The following is a 13,291-nucleotide window of genomic DNA, read 5'->3' on the forward strand; positions in this document are numbered from 1 at the left end:
CTTCCATTTGGGCTGCAGGACAGGTGGTTGTCCGTTGCCTCAGATTACAAGGAAGAACACAAAGGTCAATTCCCTCCCTTCGAGTATTTCACCAGGTTCGTGTGCAAGGAGGCGAAGAAGCGAAACGATCCTAGCCTCATAGGTCCAGGAAGCAGTACAATTTACACCAAGCCAGATAAATCCACTTCGAATAATTCCAACATTACTAAACCAGTCTCAGCGCTTAAGACTGAAGTCCTTACAACTAACAACGACTCTAGCAAGAATTGCCCATTGCATAACAAACCCCACCCCCTCAAAAGATGCAGAACGTTTAGGGAAAAACCCCTCGAAGAGAGGAAGGCCCTTCTCAAGGAGAAAGGAATATGTTTTAGATGCTGTTCCTCGACCTCTCACTGTGCGAGAGAGTGTACGATCGCCGTGAAGTGCCTGGAATGTGATAGCACTAATCACGACTGGGCCATGCATCCTGGCCCGTCACCGCAAACCGACAACGCTCCTTCACCCCCACAACAGGACGGCGGGGAGGGAGAAGCTCACTCCAGGACAACTGTTGTCAGCTCGAGCTGTACGGAAGTTTGCGGTCAAGCTCAGGCAAGCCGTTCTTGTTCAAAGATCTGTCTCACTAAGGTGTACCCTAAGGGAGCCAAAGACAAGGCCATCAAAGCCTACGTAATTCTGGACGATCAGAGCAACCGCTCGCTAGTCAGTCCAAAGTTCTTTAACTTGTTCAACATTGAGAGTGAGCAGTTCCCATACTACCTTAGAACTTGCTCAGGCAACATGAAAACTTACGGAAGGAGGGCCGAAGGCTTCCAGATCGAGTCCCTGGATGGTAAAGTCCTCATCTGTCTCCCCCCACTCGTAGAGTGCGAGAAAATCTTGAATAACCGCACTGAGATCCCGACGCCAAGTGCGGTGCTACACCAACCACATCTCCACCACATCGCCAAACACATCCCAGAGCTGGATCCAGAAGCAGAAATACTCCTGCTATTAGGGAGGGATGTTCTCCAGGTACACAAGGTTAGGCAGCAGGTCAATGGACCACACGACGCCCCCTTTGCCCAACGCCTGGATCTGGGCTGGGTGGTGATAGGAGAGGTGTGCCCTGGCAACGAACACAAATCAACGGTTAACACACTCAAGACCAATGTGCTAGAGAGTAGCCGCCATACGATTCTTCAACCCCGCACAAGTTCCATGTGCGCCCAGGAAGCACCACAAGGCTTTAACAAGCGCAAAGTAACTGACGAGACGCTCGGTCAGTCTGTCTTTGCTCAAAAGGAGCATGATAATAAACTCGCTCCATCGGCTCAAGACGCCACCATCTTAAAAACGGAGGACACCAAGGTCTTCAGAGACAAAGCAAATAGTGGGGTCGCCCCACTACTTTTCAGAGAACCACGCCAGTGCTTGCCAAACAACAAAGAGCAGGCAGTCAAGCGGTTCACGCCCTTGCAAAAAACCCTGAAAAGGAAACCTGAGATGCAGCAAAGCATCCGATCGACCCACAAGGTACTGGGCACACCAATGGCAGAGGTCACAGCCATTATGAATGCACGACCACTCCTACCCGTGTCTCCTGACCCGGAAAACCCCTTCATACTGTCGCCATCAATGCTCCTTACGCAGAAGGCAGGAGCTGCCCCTCCACCAGGGGACTTCTCCGATAAGGACCTGTACACAAAGCAATGGAGAAGGGACCTTCAAGTTGGAGATTTAGTCCTGCTCAAGGACAAGCAAATCGCCGGCAACTGCTGGCCAATGGCCAGAATCACTGCCACATTCCCTAGTAGGGATGGACATGTCAGGAAGGTTGAATTGAAAACTACCGACCAAGGCGATGGGAAAATTTACCAAAGGCCTGTTACAGAAGTCATTCTACTTCTACCTAACGACTGATTTAGAGACTGAAGTTCGTATTATGTTCATTGTGACCTTACGAAGGCCAAGCGGGGAGTGTGCTGCCTTTATGGCAGTTATTTAGTCTATAATATTTTCGCGTAGTAATTTGTTAGCATTTTTTAGTTAAAGTTAGGATTGTTTAAATCAATTGATTTGTCTGTAATACATCGCGGCTGCGATGACGTCACATCCGGGTTCGCCGCGTCTTGTGGGGAATTACCGGTTTGAGATTCACGCAAGGGTGGGGGTCACTCACATGTGCGACCATAACGCTGACTAGGGTCTCTCTATGCACCAAAGACACAGTGAAAGCAACGCTGTAAGTCATTAGATAATCGGTATTTTGAGTTAAAATGTTAACGCCGATTCTGTTAAAAGTAACGACGGTCGGTAAGGTTTACCTTTTCGTCAGTTAAAGAGTCGGGATAGTTTGTAGTGAAGTGTATCTAAAGCAGCCAATGGAGCAGCTAGATTCTGACTGTATGCTGCACTTTAATGTAATGTAGTTATTGTAGTTTTACTTTTGCAAGTATTCACAATGTAAATGTGATATTTAGAAGGGAACAAACACTGTACCAATCTTGTATTGTTTTTCAACAGTTTTCACCATGCGTTAATGTGAAGAGTGAACAGTAAATGGTTAATCTTACTGCGGTCTCGTTTGCATTGATTCTGGTTTATCTCGACGTTTACCTCGGCGTTATTTCACACCCGAGCGAGAACGTTACAGCCCCACTCTCCTGCCTGCTCCCCATATCCCTTCCTGCCCTGACTAATCAAGGGCATCACCCTCTTCCCTAAAATATACCCAATTACTTGGCCTCCAGAGCAACTCATAGCAGCAAATCCCACAGATTCACCACACTCCAGTTAAAGAAATTCCTTCTCATCTCCATTCTGAAAGAACAAAGGTCGATTTTGAGGCTGTGTCCTCTGGTCTCAGATTCCCCCACTCTAGTAAACATACTCTCCACATCCACTCTATCGAGACTTTTCAATGTTCGATAGATTTCAATGAGGGCCCCTTCATTATTCTGAACTCCACTGAGTAGAGGCCCCGAGCCATCAAATGTTCTTCATCTGACAAACCTTATAATTGCAGAAATATTTTTGTAAACTTCCTTTGAACGCTCTGCAATGTAAGCACATCTGTTCTACTTAAGGGACCTGAATCTGCTCTCAACAGTCCAAGTGAGGCCACACTTTATAAATACTCAACAACACATCCTTGCTTTTATATTCTCGTACTCTTCAACATTATTTCCTCTCCATTGAGAAAACAGTCTGCACTCTCATTGCTTCTAACAAAGTGGATGACCATACACTTCTCTGAATGATGGCTTTCACTCATTGATGTCTTTTGTAAATCTTTTTTACAGGTTAGAAATGGCAAAAATTGTGTACGGGAATTTTGAACAGAACAACATGTCAGTTTGCTGTCTCTGCCCAGATATTTAAGGAGTTGCTAGATATTTAACAATGTGTCACTGTTGATCCTTGGAGATGAAGAATTATGTCATCACAGCTGGAAAAGTGCTTTGTGTCTAAAATGAAGTTTTCTGTTATAACTCAGTGAAATCCACTGGAACCGGGGAGCTGAGAACACACCAGCATTTGTTCACTGGAGATCAGTTCTTCAACTCATTGATTGTGCAAGGAGTTTACTATATCTGACATTTGACTTATGAATTGACAAAGAAGTGTGGGAAGGGATTCACTCTTTACTCACACATCTGACCTGCATGCACGCCAGCGAGTTCACACTGATGAGATGTCGTTCACCTGCTCAGACTGTGGGAAGGGATTCACTCAGTCATCGCAACTGCAGAGACACCAGTCACTTCACACTGGGGAGAAGCCATTCACCTGCTCAGACTGTGGGAAGGGATTCACTTGGTCATCTGAGCTGAAGATACATCAGCGAACTCACACTGGGGAGAGGCCGTTCACCTGCTCAGACTGTGGGAAAGGATTCACTCATTCATCTGTACTGAAGGTACATCAGCGAATTCACACTGGGGAGAGACCATTCACGTGCTCAGACTGTGGGAAAGGATTCACTGACTCATCCAGGCTACAGGCCCACCAGCGAGTTCATACTGGAGAGAGGCCGTTCACCTGTTCAGATTGTGGCAAGGCATTTACTCGGTCATCTCAAGTGATGGTCCATCAGCGAATTCACACTGGGGAGAGGCAATTTTCCTGCTCTGAATGTGGGAAGAGATTTATTCATTTATCTGACCTGCAGGAGCACCAGCGAGTCCACACTGGGGAGAGGCCATTTACCTGCTCAGACTGTGGGAAGAGATTTTCTCAGTCATCCCACCTTGTGACGCACTACCGAGTTCACACTGGGGAAACTGTTTAAACAGGCGACAGGCTACAGGCTGGATATTTCACCATCACAGTTACTGAATCAAATTCAAAAGTGACTGTTGGTGCCGAACTCGGCAATTATTGCTGCTGTTTATCAAACCCAGTTCTGCACTCTGGTCACTGGGCGTGGGAGGTATTCCTCGGCTAATGTTCACATTTACACTTCCCTATTGAGCATCAGAGCCGACAGTGCTGCCGGCCTTTCTGTTGCTGCCGTGCGCCAATGGGTCAACCACCACCCACCCAGCAGTATCCAACAAGGTGTTCTGCTGAGGAGAATGCCCACAGGACAGCCCTGCACTGTCTTCCTAATGACCCTTACCTCTGCTGGTGGTCACGCTTCTCCTATCCGAAGCTTGTACTCTGGGTGTGGCCACCTCTTCAGATGTTTCTTTTCAATCTTCTTCTTCTTCTTCTTCTTCTTCTTCTTCTTCTTCTTCTTCTTCTTCTTCTTCTTCTTCTTCTTCTTCTTCTTCTTCTTCTTCTTCTTCTTCTTCTTCTTCTTCTTCTTCTTCTTCTTCTTATTATTATTATTATTATTCAAAAATAACACAGGTGCATTGAAGTAACAACACTCACAATGCCTCAAAACAAATTATCTTAAAGATTGAACATTTTTGTGAATTAAAAATCCCTACTAAGCAAGAAAAGTGAGAGAAAAAAGAAACCCATTGGGGGTACAAACCCGGAGCCAGGCGTCATACAGAAAGCTTCTACAAATAAGCATCAAACCGCCAACAAGAAAGAAAGATATATCAAAAAACAATTACACTTAGATAGTGGAGGAAAGCTATCAGCGAACTGAAATGATAATAACGAGCAGATGAGCCCCATCTCTTCTCAAAATCAAATAAAGGTTCAAAGGTTCGACTTCTAATTTTCTCCAAGCTAAGACACAGCATCAATTGAGAGAACCATTGTGACAAAATAAGAGCCGATATGTCCTTCCATTTCAACAAGATGACCCTCCTAGCTATCAATGTAATAAACGCAATAACATGTTGGTCAGACATAGAAATACCATGGATATTTTGAGGAATTATTCCAAAAAGCACAGTCAACTTATTAGGTTGTAAGTTGATTCTGAGTGCTTTAGAAATCGTCAAAAAGACTGACTTCCAAAACTGTTTTAATATAGAACATGACCAGGACATATGTGTCAGTGTAGCTATCTCAGTTTTACATCTATCACAATACTTGTCAACATTGGGAAATATTATAGAAAGTCTCTCCTTCGACAAATGGTAACGATGTACAATTTTAATTTGAATCAGTGAATAACTAGCACAGATCGAAGAAGAGTTAACCAGCTTCAGAATCCGTGTCCAATCCTCCCATATCAACGTCAAACTGAGTTCCTTCTCCCAATCTTGTTTAATCTTAAGTAAAGGACGCTTATCCCATTATAATAATAAATTATAAATTCTTCCAATAGAACCTTTCATCGGAAGGTTCTTATTCGTAATAGTCTCTAATAAGTCAGCCTCCAATATGTAAGGAAAATTACTTAAATATTTTTGAATTTTTGAAACAATATCTAACTTGAAGGTATTGTAAAAAGTATGAATATGAGAGAGAATATTTATTCACTAATTGTTCAAAAGACATCATTCTGCCTTCTTTCAATAAATCTAAAAAAGAAGTAATACCTTTATTTTTCCAAAGTAAAAAAAAATGGATCGCTCCAGGAAGGTTTAAAAAAGTGATTACGATAAATTATACTACAAAGTTTAAATTTTTTAAGATTAAAAAAATTGTGGAACTGGAGCCAAATTTGCAAAGAGTGCTTAACCACAGGATATTGGTTTAAATTAGCAACTTTAGGTAATTGTATAGGTAGAGCAGCTCCTAATAACGGAGTTAAATAAAACTGTTTCACAGCTCTCAGTTCTAGGTTTACCCAAATTGGCCGATCATTTCTATCACCCTAATATAAGCAAAAGGACATATATCGCAAATTAACAGCCCAATAATAAATTCTTAGATTAGGCAAAGCGAGACTTCCGTCCTTTTTCAACTTTTGTAAATGACATTTAATAATTCTTGGTCTTTTATTATCCCAAATAAAAGATAGAATAATAGAACCAATCCCATCAAAATCCCCTGAGAAAAATGAGACCTACAGTTATTAATGACAACAGTGGCAATAGGAGCTTTATATATCATTTTAAGCCAATAATGAAAATTAATAACACAACCAAATGTTTCTAAGACATTAAGTAAATATTTCCGTTCAACTCGATCAAATTCTTTTTCAGCATCCAAAGATACAACGCATTGTGGAGTTTTAGAAGCGGGCGAATATATAATGTTATGTACAATGTCATGCCCTCATGGCATTACCAGAGTTCCCCAAAGCTTCTTGCAACACACAAAACCCACCCCAGGTGCAGAAAGCAGCGACATAACTACCCAGAGCAGTAGAAATCACACTCGGTTCTCCTGGTACCACATATGTCAATCCGCTCCGGGGGGCACCTACTTCTCTGAGATCTCCGTACCCCTTCTGCCACACTGGGCTCCCTCTTCACCTGCGAACCCACTGTCTTGGACACCCCAGGTCTACCTGACAGACCCTTACCCCCTTCCTCACGGTGGTCCTCCCTCACCTGAGATCCCTCCGGCTCACGCTCGGGTTCCACCCTCTCTCCCCCCAACGTTGGCTGCCTCTCCATCTGACCCTCAAGACCTTCCCTCCTCTCACCCAACTCAGTATGGGAAGGGCCAGGAGCCTCCTCTTCTGGTACTGGAGCGCCAGCGAATGGGAACAGGGGCCACTCATCTGAGACGTCATCTTCCGAAACGGTATCCATTCCCGGGTTAGGGACCCGTCCCCGCTCTTCAGCAGCGGGCTCTTCCCTTGCTCCGCGCCCTCGCAGAGTCCTTGTACTAGGCGCAACCTCCCACTCTGGCTCCTTGTCCACTTGCACCGCTTGGCCCAGGGGCAGCAGGTGATTCCGATGGAGCACTTTGATAGGCCCATTCCCATCCTCAGGTTTCACCCGGTAAACTGGTAGATTCGGCATCTGGCTCTCTATTACATAGGGGCTGGCCGCCCATCGGTCTGCCAACTTGTGCTTACCAGGGAGTCCCAAATTCCGTAAAAGAACCCGGTCACCCGGCAATAATTGGACAAACTTCACCTTTCGGTCATACCGCATCTTATTCCTCTGATTTTGTTTGGTAGCCGCCGCCTCGGACAACTCGTACGCCCGCTGTAACTCCCTCTTCATGTCGGACACATGCTTTAGATAGGGCTTCCCAGGTAATTCACCTACTTCAACCCCAAAACACAAGTCAATGGGCAACCTTGCTTCCCGCCCGAACATCAGATAATAGGGCGATTATCCGGTAGCATCATTGCGAGTACAATTGTAACAGTGAACCAATTGTCCAATATGACGACTCCACTTACTTTTCTACCCAATCTCCAGCGTCCCGAGCATATCCAACAGGGTCTTGTTGAACCTCTCTGGCTGAGGATCTCCCTGTGGGTGATAAGGGGTAGTCCTGGATTTCTCAACCCCAAGCATAGTCAGTAATTCATAGATAAGGCGGCTCTCAAAGTCCCGCCCCTGATCGCTATGGATTCGCTTGGGAAGGCCGTAATGAACAAAATACTTCTCCCATAACACCTTCGCCACTGTCGTCGCCTTCTGATCCTTAGTGGGAAATGCCTGAGCATAGCGAGTGTAATGATCGGTAATGACTAAGACATTCGCGGTGTTGCTGCATCGGGGTCTATCAACAGGAAATCCATACACACCAGGTCCAGAGGTCCCGCACTCTGCAAGTGCGACAGTGGAGCCGCCGACGCTGGCAGGGTCGTCCTCCGGATGCAACAACTGCATCCCCTACAGTATTCTTCGACTTCCCCCCTCATCCGGGGCCAGTAGAACCTGTCTTTGAGTAATCCATAGGTCTTTTCCACCCCCGTGTCCAGAATCATCATGTAAGGCCTGGAGTACAGAGACCAGGGGTGGTACATGCGAGGCGTATAGCTATAAGTGTCAGGAACACCACGGCAAGAGAAATCACCTTTCAGAGGGGAATGCCGCTGGCACATCTGTTCCCGGTGACGGTAATGTCTAGCGCACCAGTGAGGACCCCTAACGGGGAGGGATTGGAGCATCGAAGGGAGCAGACCATTGAAGTCTTTAACCTCGGGGATTCCCCTGTGTCGCCGGAGTGGAAACGCAGGCTACTGGAGAAGATGCTGAAGATGGAAGCTGTTTTTTCTCGGGGCAAGTTTGATGTTGGCTGCTCCAAAAGCACTAGCCACACCATCCGGGTGACGGAAGACACCCCGTTCCGAGAGAGATCCCGGACGAACCCCCACAAATGTAACCATTACCAGACAGGCTGGTATATGTCTAGGGAAAAAGGAGATCCAGCCACACACCAACCCCACCTCCCGTACACGCAGGTGCTGTGAGAATCAAGTTTATGCCTCGCTCCCGCACACAGTATCAAATTCACACCAGATACCGTTATGAAATACACTTTAAAGAGTTTACTAAAACTAAAAGAGTACTAGGCAATACAATATATATGGAAGGAAAGAAAAAAAAAACAAAAGGCGCCAACTTATCAAAGTTCAGTTAGTTTAGTGCACATCGTTGGAGCTCAACCATCGAACCATTCGACCCCTCGTCACTTTCCTCCGACCTCCACGTCTTCGCACCTGGGACCACCCCCGGTGGTCAACCAAGCAGTGCAGCGCACGTCCACCTTCCTCGGCGTCTCCCTCTCGACTCTCCTCAAAAGACCGTGAACCCCCCCCCCCCCCAAGTTCCCAGCCTCACAAGACAAAATGACATTCCCCATTGGTTAACAAAAGAATACAATCCCCATATCAGCAAGTCTAAAGCTAAACAACTGCGAGAGAAACACTTATCAGACAAAGAAGCATTCCTACTCTTAACAAACCAAAGAAGCCATTTTGAGTAACATACACAGGACATTGTACGTTCTTGCTTCCTGGGCGGTACTTCAGGCTGAAATCATATACCGACAAGGCCGCCAGCCACCGATGTCCTGTGGCATCCAGCTTAGCCGAAGTCAAAATATAAGTGAGAGGATTGTTATCCGTTCTCACCACAAACTTGGCTCCGTACAGGTAATCGCCCAGCTTGTCCACCACCGCCCACTTCAGCGCCAGGAACTCCAACTTGTGAGTGGGACAGTTTCTCTCAGATGGCGACAAGCTTCGGCTGACAAAGGCTACCGCGAACCCACTTCACCTGCGAATCCACTGTCTCGGAGACCCCAGGTATACCTGACAGACCCTCACCCCCTTCCTCACGGGGGTCCTTCCTCACCTGCGATCCCTCCGGTTCACGCTCGGGTTCCAACCCCTCTCCCCCCAACGTTGGCTGCTTCTCCACCTGACCCTCAAGACCTTCCCTCCTCTCACCCAACTCAGTATGGGAAGTACAGTGGGGCAGAAGGGGTACGGAGATCTCAGAGAAGTAGGCGCCCCTCGGAGCGGTTGACATATGTGGTACCAGGCGAACCGAGTGTGATTTCTACTGCTCTGGGTAGTTATGTCGCTGCTTTCTGCACCTGGGTTGGGTTTTGTGTGTTGCAAGAAGCTTTGGGGAACTCTGGTAATGCCATGAGAGCATGACATTTGCTGGTGGGGGGAGAATGTACAATGTCCTGTGTAGGTTACTCAAAATGGCTTCTTTGGTTTGTTAAGAGTAGGAATGCGTCTTTGTCTGATAAGTGTTTCTCTCGCAGTTGTTTAGCTTTAGATTTGCTGATATGGGGATTGTATTCATTTGTTAACCAATGGGGAATGTTATTTTGTCTTGTGAGGCTGGGAGCTTGGGGGGGTTTCGCGGGATTTCAGGAGAGGCGGGAAGGAGACGCCGAGGAAGGTGGACGTGCGCTGCACTGCTTGGTTGACCACCGGGGGTGGTCCCAGGTGCGAAGACGTGGAGGTCGGAGGCAAGGGACGAGGGGTCGAATGGTTCGATTGTTGAGCTGCAACGATGTGCACTAATCTGACTGAACTTTGATAAGTTGGCGCCTTTTGGTTTTTTTTCTTTCCTTTCATATATATTGTATTGCCTAGTACTCTTTTAGTTTTAGTAAACTCTTTAAAGTGTATTTCATAACGGTATTTGGTGTGAATTTGATACTGTGTGCGGGCGAGAGGCATAAACTTGATTCTCACAGCACCTGCGTGTACGGGAGGTCGGGTTGGAGTGTGGCTGGATCTCCTTTTCCCCTAGACATATACCAGCCTGTTGGGTAAGTGTTACATTTGAATAGTCTCCGAACATTTGAAAAAGAATAACGACCCTTTATAAAGCCTGTTCGATCTTTAAAAATGATTTTACCCAAACACTCTCCAACCGATTGGCCATTATCTTTTACAGAATCTTAGCATCAACATTCAATAATGAAATAGGTCTGTATGAGGCACAGTCAGTCGGATCTTTATCCTTTTTGAGGATTAAAGAAATAGAAGTCTCATAAAAAGAAGAGGGTAAATCACTTTTTACAAAAGAATCTTTAAGCATCTCCAACATATATGGAGAAAGCAATTTTCCAATTTTTAAAATAATATTCTACAGGATAACCATAAAGTCCCGGAGCCTTACCAGATTGCATTGAAACAATAGCTTTATGAATTTCGGATTCAGTAATTTGTGAATCCTAATGACCTAATGGTCTTTCTAATGACCCTTATCTCTGCTGGTGGTCACGCATCTCCTATCCGAGGCTTGTACTCTGGGTGTGGCCATCTCTTCAGATGTTTCATTGATAGTATCTTCAGGCTCCTGAATGATCCTGAGTACATCCAACTTCCTGAACCAGTCAGTCAGGCACTGTGATTGGGTGCACTTCATACAAATAATCATGAGGGAAACTGTTAGATCTCCAGAATTCCCACATCTGACAGGAGGAGCATCCCATCTGCTCTGCACTAAAACACACCACTGTGGGTCAGGAACGAATTAACATATGCAAAAAAAAACATCAAACGTGAATGGGTCAATGACAGTGGAAGTAGAGTGATCAGTTGTCTGTGTTTTTGCAATGAGGTCGAAGGAATATAGGCTGCCGTTTTGTGAAGCTTCTCTGTAACCCCCATTTTGTGAACTGATTGATGAACTGATTGCTATGGGATAATCTAATCAGATCAACTGAACACAAGAAGTTTCTGGTGTTCCCATTCTAAGCCTGAAATCACTCTCACATAAACCATGTATTATGTACACTGTCAGGTTTGCAGAAGTAATCTCGTTATCTCTGAAACTGAAGTCACTCTGAGATAAGGTGTGTATTATGTACAGTGGCAGGGCTGCAGAAGGAATCTCGTTATCTCTGAACCTGAAGTCACTCTGAGATAAGGTGTGTATTATGTACAGTGGCAGGTCTGCAGAAGGAATCTCGTTATCTCTGAACCTGAAGTCACTCTGAGATAAGGTGTGTATTATGTACACTGTCAGGTCTGCAGAAGGAATCTCGTTATCTCTGAACCTGAAGTCACTCTGAGATAAGGTGTGTATTATGTACAGTGGCAGGGCTGCAGAAGGAATCTCGTTATTTCTGCCGAGTGTCTGAACCAGAGCTGAAGAGAACAAAAGAAGTCACCTTTGGCAAGAAGTTGTGTAGCCTTTGGACTACATCCAATAGAAATCTGTTAGTCATCAGCCCGATGGACTTCAGCCAACAAGAATTACATGCATCCTCTAAACTGATAAGAGGTGTTTAACAAGTTAAGTGTTTCAAATTCAAAGGTTTGATAACTCCTGAGACTAACCCTCACAAGGAAGAACCCCCATGGAAGGGACTGAGAGAAGAAATAATCGATAATTTGGACAAAATGGCATCCCCTGATTTACTGCTGTTGTGAATGTCATGAAGAAATCGGCAGCTGAGAGGAAAGGCTGCGCTGATCGCAAGTGTTTAAAACAGATGGAAAATCTGCAAAGTGAACTCTCAGCTCGGAGAGGAGTGATATGTGCGAGGACGGACGATGATGGTGATGCAGATTGGGGTGATGAAGCGACGCTTGTATCACACACCGGGTTGCTCTCTTCAGTCACCTGATGAGGAAATCGTAGCCTTTGGCCAGGGGCAGATATGGTCAGGTAATGCCCAACCTTCATAGAGTGTTTCAACCCTTAACCACTACACTGTCCAGCTGGTGGATCTGAAGTGAGAGCCAAGTCACTGCCCATCTGTTCCTGACCTCCAGCTCCATACCCAGTAAGGGGCTCTTTCTGCTTCCTCCCCCATCCTGCCAGCTGCTTGCTTCTTGCTCTTTTCATCAAGGCCCAGCACAGACAGCAATCTCCATGCTGGCAGTGCCGGGAACCCACTACAGTCGATCTCCATGAGCAACAGCCACGTCTGCCATCCTTTGTCCCTGCACTCCGGGACTAACAGTGTCAAAGCCAGGATTATTGGAGAAGTGGCCCGCCTCCCAGCAGAATTTTCCGAGAGTGGGTGGAACCTTCAACACTCAGTGCCCCAATGGCGCCTGTAGTAATGGAGGGACTGCAGGACATCAGAGCCGGGGGTGTGGGGCGTGTGTGACACGGTATTCTGTCCCTTTTGACGTGGCCCAATTGGGTGCTGTAGCTGTGAATGAGAGATGATTCTCGGATACTTTCCCAGTGCATTCAGCAGACAGGATAACACTGTTTATACGAAACGGAGGAGGGGAAGCTAACCCTTCTCTGTCTAACTTCAGCTTTCCCTTCAGCCCTGCCGGAGGAACAGGCACCCGCCCAGGGGACACTGGCTGATGTACAGAAGGCACCATTAGAAGCTGCTGGACTAATAGAGGTGACAGTGGAGGTTTTGCATGACTGCAGACAGTGGAAAGGAAGGAACCTTCTATATTTGTGACGAGGTTGTGGCCGATTTTCTCGAGTGTTTTGGGTCCTACTTTGGATACGCAGAATTTGACTCCGTGACAGAGTAGGAACTGGCCGAGGAACTTGGTATCGCACAGTACCGAGGAAAGCAGAAGGGTGTGTGAAAT

The sequence above is a fragment of the Hemitrygon akajei genome, unplaced genomic scaffold (assembly GCF_048418815.1).
Source record: "Hemitrygon akajei unplaced genomic scaffold, sHemAka1.3 Scf000034, whole genome shotgun sequence".
Taxonomy (NCBI): domain Eukaryota; kingdom Metazoa; phylum Chordata; class Chondrichthyes; order Myliobatiformes; family Dasyatidae; genus Hemitrygon; species Hemitrygon akajei.